The sequence below is a fragment of the Chiloscyllium punctatum genome, chromosome 3 (genome assembly GCF_047496795.1).
Source record: "Chiloscyllium punctatum isolate Juve2018m chromosome 3, sChiPun1.3, whole genome shotgun sequence".
Taxonomy (NCBI): Eukaryota; Metazoa; Chordata; class Chondrichthyes; order Orectolobiformes; family Hemiscylliidae; genus Chiloscyllium; species Chiloscyllium punctatum.
The window spans coordinates 49885664-49897801 of record NC_092741.1 but is presented as its reverse complement, the minus strand read 5'-3'; positions in this window follow the sequence as shown (position 1 = coordinate 49897801).

Below are 12138 nucleotides of genomic sequence, written 5' to 3'. Positions count from 1 at the left end.
TCATATCTAGTACCTTCCATACCAGGCCACATCCTCGTAAACCTTTGCTGCACCATCTCCAAAGCATCCACATCCTTTTGGGAATGTGGTGACCAGAACTGCACACAGTATTCTAGATTAGATTAGATTACTTGCAGTGTAATCGGCCCAACAAGTCCACACCGCCCCGTCGAAGCGCAACCCACCCATACCCCTACATCTACCCCTTACCTAACACGACGGGCAATTTAGCGTGGCCAATTCACCTGACCTGCACATCTTTGGACTGTGGGAGGAAACTGGAGCACCTGGAGGAAACCTGTGTTTAAGGATGCTACCAAGATATCTGTCTGGGCCCCAGCTATTTCCTCTCTCATCTGCCTCAACAACCTGGGATAGATCCTATCTGGTCTTGGGGAATTTGTCCACCTTAATAACCTCTAGCCTACCCAACACACCTTCCCTACTTATGTCAACGTGATCCAGAGTAATCAAACTTTTATCTCTAATCTCAACCTTCATCATGTCCCTCTCCTCAGTGAATACTGATGCGAAGTAATCATTCAGAATCTCACCCATTTTCTCAGGTTTGACACACAGACTTCCTTCCTTATCCTTTAGTGGACTAATCCTTTTTCTAGTTATCCACTTGCTTCTTATATAAGAAAAATAGTCTTTGGGATTCTCCTTAATTCTGCTCGCTAAAGCTATTTCATGACCCCTTTTAGCCTGCTTGATTCCTCATTTAAGACTGGCCCCACTCTCTCGATATTCCTCCAGGGCCCGTTCTGTTCTAAGCTGCTTGAACCTTATGTACGTTTCCCTTTTCCTCTTGGCTAGTCATACAATTTCTCCTGTCATCCACGGTTCATGAATCTTGCCTTTCCTATCCTTTGCTTTCAACGGGACATGCATATCCTTCACTATCTTTAACCTATCTTTGAAAGCCTCCCACTTATCAAATGTGGACTTCCCTTCAAATATCTGTGTCCAATCCACATTCCCAGCTTCTGCATAATTTTGATATGATTGGCCTTGGCCCAGTTTAGTACTCTTCCCATAGGACCACTCTCATCTTTGTCTACAAATATTCTAAAACTTATAGAATTGTGGTCAGTGTTCCCAAAGAAGTTCCCCACCACAACTTCTACCACCTGGCCTGGCTCATTCCCCAACACCAGGTCCAATATGGCCCTATCCCTCTTTGGACTATTGCCATACTGCTCTAGAAAACTCTCTTGGACGCTTCTTACAAATTCTGCCCCATCCAGACCTCTGACGCTAAGTGAATCCCAGTTAATGTTGGGAAAATTAAAATCTCACATCACCACCATCCTGTTGCCTCTACATCTTTCCATAAACTGATTACCTATTTGTTCTTCTACCTCACGCTCACTGTTGGGAGGCCTGTAAAACAGCCTCAACCAATGTAACTGCACTCTTCTTATTTTTCAGCTCCACCCATATTGCCTCACTACTCAAGACCTCCATAGTGATCTCGTTTAGCATAGTCGTGATATCACCCCTGACCAGCAATGCAACTCCACCCCCCACTTTTACTTGCCTCCCTGTCCTGACTGAAGCGTATATATCCTGGAACATTTAGTGGCCAGTCATGCCCTTCCTTCAACCGAGTGTTTGTGATTGCAATAACATCATACTCCCAGGCACCAGTCCAAACCCTAAGTTCATCTGCCTTACCCAATATACTCCTCGCATTAAAGTAGATGCACTTCAGGCCACTAGTTCTTTTGTGTTCATCTGCTCTCTGCCTACTCTTCCTTTTATGCTAACATCATGATTCTTACAGTCTCCAGTTTCCACCTTGCTGTCTACTTGTCTTCTCTTCTGGTTCCCAGCCTCCTGCTACATTAGTTTAAAACCTCCCCAACAGCAGTAGCAAAACCTCCGCCAAGGACATTATTTCCAGTCTCATTCAGGTATAGACCGCCCAATTTGTAAATGTGTTTCCAAGAACCAGTCCCAATGTCCAACAAATCTGAACCCCTCCCTCCTACACCATCCCTGAAGCCACATGTTCATCCTGTCTATTCTTTCATTTCTACTCTGGTTACCACGTGGCACTGATAGTAATCCCAAGATCACTACCTTTGAGTTCCTCCTTTTTAACTTCTCTCCTAGCTCCCTGAATTCTGCTTTCAGGACCTCATCTCATTTTCTACTTATATCGTTGGTGCCTATTATGCACCAAGATAACTGGCTATTCACCCTCCACTTTTAGAATGCTCTGCAGCCGATCGATGATATCCCTGACCCAAGCACCTGGGAGGCAACATACCATCTGGGAGTCCTGTTTTTGGCCATAGAACCACCTATCTACTCCCCTCACAATAGAATCCCCTATGACTACGGCCCTATGAGTCTTTTTCCCGCCCTTCTGAATAGCAGTGTCAGCCATGGTGCCATAATCTTGGCAACTGTTGCCCTCTCCCGGTGAGCCATCTCCCCCAACAGTATCTAAAATGGCATAACTGTTTTGGAGGGAGATGACCACAGGGGACACCTGCACTGCCTTCCTACTCTTTTTCTGTCTTTTGGTCACTCATCCACTGTCTCCCTCAGCAATTCTAACCTGCAGTGTGACCAGTTCACTAAGCGTGCTATCCGTGACCACCTCAGCATCGCGGATGCTCCACAGTGAGTCCATCCGCAGCTCCAGAGCTGTCATGTGGTCAAACAAGAGCTGCAGCCCGGACACACTTCTTGGAAGTGTAAGAGTCAGGTACGTCAGCCACGTCCGTGTGCTCCAAAATGAATCCTTTGGTCACTCACAGTTTCTCCCTCAATTTCCTCCCTTCTCTCACCTCATTTCATTGAGGCCCACCTCCCACTACTTAATCTTTAGTCAAATGAGAAATGACAAAGCATAGTTGTTGAGTTACCAGGAAAAGATGTTGAAGCAGGACTGCAACTGGATTCAAAAAGAGGAACTGTGAAATAAATAGTGGGAACAGGGAGAGAATCGTAATTATGATCTGCTTTTACTCTGTTTAGTTATCAGTAATTTAACTGATTAGCTACCTCAATTTGTCAGCATTTTTAATGACTTAATATTTTTACTTTTATTGGTATAAGTCCTAACCAAATAAGACAAAAGCAGAGTTCTTTCTATAGTACATTGTAGAAAGTGTATTATTATTAGCGAGTTTTGAGAAGATTTGTAGCTCAGGTTGAGGCTTTGGACATAGGTTTGCTCGCTGAGCTGAAAAGTTCATTTCCAGATGTTTCATTACCTTACTAGCTAACACCTTCAGTGGACCTTATGCAAAGCAATGTTGAAAATTCCTGCTTTCTATTTATATATTTGGGTTTCTTTGGGTTGGTGATGTCATTTCCTGTGGTGAAGTCACTTCCTGTTCCTTTTCTCAGGGAGTGGTAGATGGGGTCAAACTTGATGGGGTTGTTGATAGAGTTCCAGTTGGAATGCCACTGTTCTAGGAATTATCATGCGTGTCTTTGTTTGGCTTGTCCTAGGATGGATGTGTTGTCCCAGTCCAAGTGGTGTCCTTCCTCATCCAAATGTGATGATACAGTGAGAGAGGGTTATGTCTTTTTGTGGCTAGTTGGTGTTCATGTATCCTGGTGGCTAGTTTTCTGCCTGTTTGTCCAATGTAGTGTTTGTTACAGTCCTTGCACTTAAATGACGTTAGTTTTGCTTATTATCTGTATAGGGTCTTTCAAGTTCATTAGCTGCTGTTTTAGTGTGTTGGTGGGTTTGTGGGCTACCATGATGCCAAGAGGTCTGAGTAGTCTGGCAGTCACTTCTGAGATATCTTTGATGTAGGGGAGAGTGGCTAGGGTTTCTGGATGTGTTTTGTCTGCTTGTTTGGATTTGTTGCTGAGAAATCGGTAGACTTTGTTCATTGGGTACCCATTCTTTTTGAATACATGGTGTAGGTGATTTTCCTCTGCTCTGCATAGTTCCTCTGTCCTGCAGTGTGTGTTGGCTCATTGAAATAATGTTCTGATGCAGCTTCGTTTTGTGGGTGTTGGGATGATTGCTTCTGTAGTTCAATATTTGGTCCGTATGTGTTGTTTTTCTGTAGACACTGGTTTGAAGATCCCATTGGCTGTTCATTTTACTGTGACATCTAGGAATGGTAGTTTGTTGTTGTTTTCCTCCTCTTTAGTGAATTTTATGCCTTTCAAAATGACCATACCTGCTGCGATACCCTGGTCTATTTCTCTGTGTGGTATATGAATTTCAATGCCAGAGTGATGACAAGTATTTACATTCCAAAGAATGGTGGGTCATATCAGCCAGTATAACCTTTTGGCTGTTCACAATAATTAAGGCATTTAAGGTATTCAATCGGCCCATCCTTACAAAACTCACACACAATATCCAACATTAGATGTAATTCTGAAATTGGACAGCAATTGCTGGAGAATCTCAACCGGTTTAAAGGTTACACTGACAAACTATTTAGTATTGTCAGTTGGTTCGCAATGTGACTCATGTGCGTACTGGAAGCTACACACATTAATACAGTGCCTTGTTCTTTGGAGAAAGAAAGAATGTGCACTGCACCTTTTCAACTCAACTAAATAGATGACTGGCTTTCACTAATCCATTTCTCAAGACAATGACCTAACCAATCAGAATTAACCTGCCAAGTTTGAAATCTAAACAAAGATTTGCAGTTAACTGGCAATTGTCATTAATTGTTCTCTGGAGCAAAGATTCTAACAATTAGAGTGCACTTGCCAACAAACCTTTTACAGTATAAATAGTGATTTTCCCCTTTATTAGTATTCTTCCTAATTCACCTAATGAGTGCAAGACAAAAAACTCCAACAAAATGCTTTTTTTAGAAATATGCAATTTCTATACAACAAATGACTATTTTTACTTATCAATTCCATCAATTCCCTGATTATGATTTAACCAAATTACATTACTTTTATAAAATCATTTGTTTCATGACAGGCTGTCATTGACACAGTCAGTGCATCTAGTTAATACAGAATAAATGACACAGTATTGAAAGACTTCAGAAGTCACAGATAAGTGTGAAAATGGCTTTCTTAAAAGCTTATTTAATGCAGTGAATATAGCACAAAAATTATTGACATAGTTGTAGACTCTGACTGTTCACACTGGGCCCAATGGGTTTTCCTGCTTTTAACAATTATGTTAAGTACCATTTTCAGATTAAGAAAACAGCTTGGAAAGTAGAAAGCATGTTAGCATTAACTAATGCACATTTCTTTGGACCAGCAAAGTACATGGTCTTCCAGTCCTAGCACTTATATGTGCCACCAAAGACAAGTACAATGCAAAGACAAGCTATTTCCAACCTAATGGATCATGCCATGGTTTGTTAATTCACAAATCATTAGTGCCTCAAAGTGATACTGCTGAAGTGAGGGGCGGAAGTAATAAGGTTGGTAAAATTAAAATGAAAAATAATAAGATCATTAAACCACTTACAGTGAAATCTCAAAAAAGACAAAGTCATTGAGATTTTTCTGTTATCTCAAAAGACAGAAATACAAAACTTAATTATTCAGAAATATTATTCAAACCTTATGATGTTTACTTACAGCTTTGAGAACTTATCGATTTCCCATATGGGATTTCAGAAATGCCTGTATCACAATATCCTGTATAATATTTGATCACCTGTGTTTATTTCTACTTTTAGAGCTGTCAATTCTATTGTTCAACATACATTTCTCTAGGGTTTTTTTTTAAAGGAGTTAATCAGCTTCACATTGTTTCTATTGTGAATTTATTCCATGTACTGACTATAATAGAAACTCAAATTTTTATTTTATTGTTCCTAAATATGTATTGATACCTCTTAGGGAACTGAGATGGAGATTTTCAACTTCTAAACTGTGCAATGATCATTGGACCCATGCACACATTGAATGTGATACATTGCATAATTTTTACCGAGCACTTGGGAGACACGATAACTTCCATGTGTATTGAAATGACAATTTATAATGTTGAACTTTAACTGGGTTAGGGGCGATTAACAAAACAGGGATGTTGACAGCCTCAACCCGTGGAATGACCTGGATGGTGAAATCACTCTTTTTAATTATATGATCAAAAATGATTTGCAAGCCAATTATTTTGAGTCCAAAGAACCAGGTATAATAAGGTTTGTTTGAGCATGAGCACACAACTTCTTTCACCAATCCTTTATTTGAGTTTTAAAACCTTAAAGTGATAAGTCTAGAATGAAGGATACAATTTTAAATACATTTTATCACATTGTTATTTGTATGCTTAAGGAAAATCCATGTCAATTATTTTTAAATGTCTATTAATGATCAATAGATGGTATTAGTATTTTGCATCTTGAATACCTCGGCAGTTCTCTTGTACTCTGTCTGAACATAATTATTGTTTTCTTTTACTTTCATTTTTGAAGAATGTTAATAATCAGTGAGTATTTGTAAATTCTCCAAGTTACATAAATGTACACGACAGAAATCATTTTGAGATTGCATCTCTGTCCATCTGCTCTCTGACTCACCTGTCAAACACGCATTTGTATCTAAGATGCACCAGTCAGAACATCAGCTAGACCCACACTCTGTGGCATTACGATATTCAGAAAGGAAAGAGTTCAAGTGGACTGAAACAGATATAGAGAGAAATGGGGAGAGAGAGAGAGAGAGGTATAGAGAAAGAAGGTAACAGATGAAGGAACTCTCCAATATTTATCTACCTTCCCAAAATATCTAAGGCTGTTTGAAAAGCTCAAATGACGTACATTAAGCTAATCAGTAAAACTGAAGTTTATTCATAACTTGAAGCACATTTTTGTATTCTTGTTAGGAAAATATCAAATACATTCACTAATAATTATACAAATATGTTTAATTTCCTTATTACAAGTCTTTAAGCATGATGAAACTCTTCAAGACTGGTGGAGAGAGAATAAAAGTGATGTGCCTTTTTCTAAGTGTTATCTTTTCTGTTTATTGAGTTATTTTGAGAAAACAATATGAATTTGTCGCAGAAGGGGGGAAAAACTTAATGGATGCTCATGAGCTGAAATAGAGAATGAAGAAAATTGTCACTGTAAATTTGAAATGTTTTTCATTCATTTGTTATATCCCATATATATTTTCTGCAAATTTCTGCAAATTTCAAAGCATTTAATTAATGTGACATTTCCTAGATAACCTGCATTCAGGAGCATCCCTTTATACAAATGACCAGCTAGAATAAGAACTACAGCTATGTACAAAACTACAAGCACTGCCATGCAGCCAGAGTAGACATGATGCAACATATCTTTGACAAAGTAACAGAAAACAAACAATTGCATGTAACTAGAAGCAAATTATGTGAGGTGAATATCAATAGTCTAAAATAATTATGAGCTTGAAGGTGTTTAACAATTATTTACTTTTTATAAGTTGACTGAGCTAAAAAATCATACACAGAAATCTTACAACGTCACTTCTAATGAATGTATTAGGCTTTAATTTGGGAAGATCCAAAGGGGGCCTAATGTTATCTCTCTGCATGTTTATGTTGATCTGTTACAAACAATGAGTATTTTTCACCAACAGTATGGATCATATTTTGAACTGTGCAATCATAGTAATGGTTCCAATTAAAAGCATACTAATTAGCAACCAGACATTATTACAAAACATAAATTTATTGAGAGGTTCAGCTTACATCAAAAACTTGACAGGATGAAGTATGAATTGTTTATTTCAGTAATGTGATCCGTGGGCTGAGAGCATAGCCTTCAAAATATTACTTTCAAAATAGACCTATTTGTAATTCTGCTCATGTTATGCCCTGGTTTAACTCTTTTGACCATTTATTGTTTGTGCTTCTGATTTGCAGGAACTAGTTGTAGTGGGTACCTGGGCCATTAATTTCAAAGTACTCCTCAAAATGACAGCTGGAACATATCATTTACTGTGATGTTGTCATGCTCCCGAATATTCATGCTTCATGGTGAAAATGAAAAACAAAATTCTAAGTCACAGTTTCAATAAGGCCAATTTAATGAAATATTTTAGTTTGCATTGTTACTAAATTGATTCTATTAAGTTTGTTGCAAATCTATGTTACTTGAACATTTGCGTACATGTGAACATTTTGAAAGAACCACCATCTTAGTTTCCAATGTATTTGAATCATTAAAGTACATTGATTTATTTACATGTAAAACTCATCAAGAAAAGACCATAATCAACTGTGATCGAGAAACTACCCACACACCTCTAAGCAAACCAATCCATGACTCAATAAGTTATTATCCCAACTGATGCTCTCACCAGAGAAGTCAGATTCCATAGAGGCACCTGGCTTGGTCATCATTTTGTACCCAATTCAGATTTGGTACTGAACCAAAATAGCACTCATACAATACTCAAACCAGTGTCCCTGAATGCCACTCTTCAGTCACACTTTAAGTCACTTGAGGCTTCAAATTGTCGACTGGAACTGCAGATAACTTCATCCTGGAACTATCAAACACCTGCTTAAATCCACCCAGTTGTAAGTAACCTCTTCAAAATTTTATCCCAATACTTCGAGTTTGGGACTGTCATTAAATGTTCATTTTCAGGTAACCGATTCAATTTTTACATAGCCTTCCCTTCTCAGCAACCAAGGCAGTCCTGCTATCTTTTCCAAGGGCTTCACAGGACTGTCCCACTCAAACCAAAATCTGAAGCCAAAAATCTTCCTCTCTAAGCTATGCATGTTTACCTTCAGCTTACAAAAAAAGTCTAAGTTACTCTACCAAAATCTCTACCAAAATTTGAGTTTCCATTATCTAACTTCCTAGATCACAAACAATCTAAAATACATAAAATTTAATCAACAGTGCACAAACCTTTTTTACTCTAAATCCAGGTCTCAAAACTGATTTAAAACAAATCATCATCAATACAGAAATTAATCCTTAACTTCAGGCACACAGAAAACCGACTGGTTACTCACTCAAAGACTAGAAACTCCAAACTTACAATATATGTCACATGATTTATATCACACACATTTTATTGAAGTGAACAGTGAGGAAGTGGAAAATGAACAATTTTCACAATTTTTACTTTTGGATTATATTTTCCTTCCTCGCTTCACTGAATACAAATAGAAATGTAATACATTCTGAATGAAACACAGGAGATCAATAACACTTGGAAAATAAGGAATTAATTTTAACTGCCAAAGTGAAGGCACAGTGGTGTACAGTTCAGAGTCATCAACATTCTCTATGGACTCCATGAAGACTCATGGCACCAGATTATACATGATTAGTGGTGCTGGAAGAGCACAGTAGTTCAGGCAGCATCCAACGAGCAGCGAAATCGACGTTTCGGGCAAAAGCCCTTCATCAGGAATAAAGGCAGTGAGCCTGAAGTGTGGAGAGATAAGCTAGAGGAGGGTGGGGGTGGGGAGAGAGTAACATAGAGTACAATGGGTGAGTGGGAGAGGAGATGAAGGTGATAGGTCAAGGAGGAGAGGGTGGAGTGGATAGGTGGAAAAGAAGATAGGCAGGTCGGACAAGTCCGGACAAGTCAAGGAGACAGTTCTGAGCTGGAAGTTTGAAGATGAGGTGGGGGAAGGGGAAATGAGGAAGCTGTTGAAGTCCACATTGATGCCCTGGGGTTGAAGTGTTCCAAGGCGGAAGATGAGGCGTTCTTCCTCCAGGCGTCTGGTGGTGAGGGAGCGGCGGTGAAGGAGGCCCAGGACCTCCATGTCCTCGGCAGAGTGGGAGGGGGAGTTGAAATGTTGGGCCACGGGGCGGTTTGATTGATTGGTGCGGGTGTCTCGGAGATGTTCCCTAAAGCGCTCTGTTAGGAGGCGCCCAGTCTCCCCAATGTAGAGGAGACCACATCGGGAGCAACGGATACAATAAATGATATTAGTGGATGTCCAGGTAAAACTTTGATGGATGTGGAAGGCTCCTTTAGGGCCTTGGATAGAGGTGAGGGAGGAGGTGTGGGCACAGGTTTTACAGTTCCTGCGGTGGCAGGGGAAAGTGCCAGAATGGGAGGGTGGGTCGTAGGGGGGTGTGGACCTGACCAGGTAGTCATGGAGGGAATGGTCTTTGCGGAAGGCAGAAAGGGGTGAGGAGGGAAATATATCCCTGGTGGTGGGGTCTTTTTGGAGGTGGCAGAAATGTCGGCAGATGATTTGGTTTATGCGAAGGTTTGTAGGGTGGAAGTTGAGCTCCAGGGGCGTTCTGTCCTTGTTACGGTTGGAGGGGTGGGGTCTGAGGGCGGAGGTGCAGGTGGTAAACATCCTGCTGATGACCATGTACTGTCCTCCCTTGGCTGATAAGTCAGTACTTCTCCATTGTGAACAGCCCTTGGAGGAAGCACAGAAGGTGGCAATGACACAGAATATATTCTGATTAAGGGATTTCAATGCTGACTGCCAAGATCAACTTGGCAGCAGCATTATTGATTGAGCTGGTTGAGTCCTAAATAACATTGTTGCCAGAATACATCAGCAACAGGGAGTGGCTAAACCAATAAGAGAGAAGAATGTACTTGAACTCATGCTTAGCAATCTGTAGATGTGGATGCATCAGTCCATGATAGTGTCGGTAAGAGTGAGACAAAGTCACACCTTCACATTGAGAATACCCTCCATTATGTTGAGTGGTCCTTATCACCATGCTAAGTGACTTTGAATAGGTCAAGCAACTCAAGGCTGAGAATCCATGAGATGCTGTGGGCCATCACAGCAGCAGAATTATACTTCAGCACAAACTGAAACCTCATGGCCTGGCACATCCCCTACCTTATCATTGCTATTAAACCAGGGAATTAGCCCTGGTTCAATGCAAAGTATAGAAAGACATGCCAGGAGCAAAACACAACATACTTAAAATGAGATGTCAACCTGGTGAAATTATCAAACAGGACTACTTGCGTGCCAAACAGCAGAAGCAGCAAGTGATAGACAGAGCTAAGCAATCCCACAACAGATGGATCAGAGCTAAGCTCTGTAGTCCTGCCACACCCACTTGTGAATGGTTAAACAACTCACTGAAGGAGAATGCTCCACAAATATCCCCATCCTCAACAAAGGGGGAGTGCAGCTCATCGACACAAAAAACTAGGGCTGAATCTTTTGCAACTATCTTCAGCCAGAAGTACTTCAGCCTCTTCCAGGGGTCTCCATCATAACAGATACCAGTCCTCAGTCAATTCAATTCACGCCATGTGATATCAAGAAACACTGGGGGCACTGGATGCTGCAAAGACTATGGGACCTGACAACATTATGGCAGTAGTACCAAAGACTTCGACTCCAGAATTTACTGCTCCCCTAAGCAAGCTGTTCCAGTATAGATACAACACTGACATCTACCTGACAACATGAAAGTTTGTCTAGGAATGATCTAGACATAAAAATTGGGACAATTCCAGCTCGACCAATTACTAGTCCATCAGTCTACTCACGGGATCAACGATAAAGTGATGCAAGGTGTCATCAATAGTGTTACCAAGCAGCACATGCTTAGTGACAAAATGCTCATTGTTATCCAGTTTGGGTTCAATCAGGGCTACTCAGCTCCTAACATTATTACAGTCTCGATTCAAACATGGACAAAAGAGCTGAATTCTAGGAATGAGATGAGAATGATTGCTCTTGACATCAAGGCTATGTTTGATTGAATATAGAATCAAAAAGCCCGAGTAAAATTGAGAATCAAATTGGTATCTGGGGCAAACTCTTTGCGGGTTAGAGTCATTCCTGGCACAGAGGAAGATGGTCATGGTTGTTGGGGATCTATCATCTCAGCTCCAGGACATCTCTGCAGGAGTTTCTCAGGATAATGTCTTGGGCCCTAGATGTACTACAGAAATTCACAAAGGGTCTTTAGACAGCATCTTCCACTTACGTCTGGAAAAACAAGAACATCAGGTAACTGGGAACCACACCACTTGCAAGTTCCCATCCAAACCATTCAACACCCTGGCTTGGAATTATATCATGTTCCATCAATATCAAAATCCTGGAACTCTGTGCCTTATAGCAGTGGACAAGCACAGAAAGACTGGAGTAATATCAAAATAGAAAGGTCACAGTTTCTGTTAAAGTTTGAATAGCCCTGGCCTCTCTTCTCTACAAATAAAAAATCTTAGAAGTGATCTGATTTTTATGTGATGGAAGTGTTTAATTGG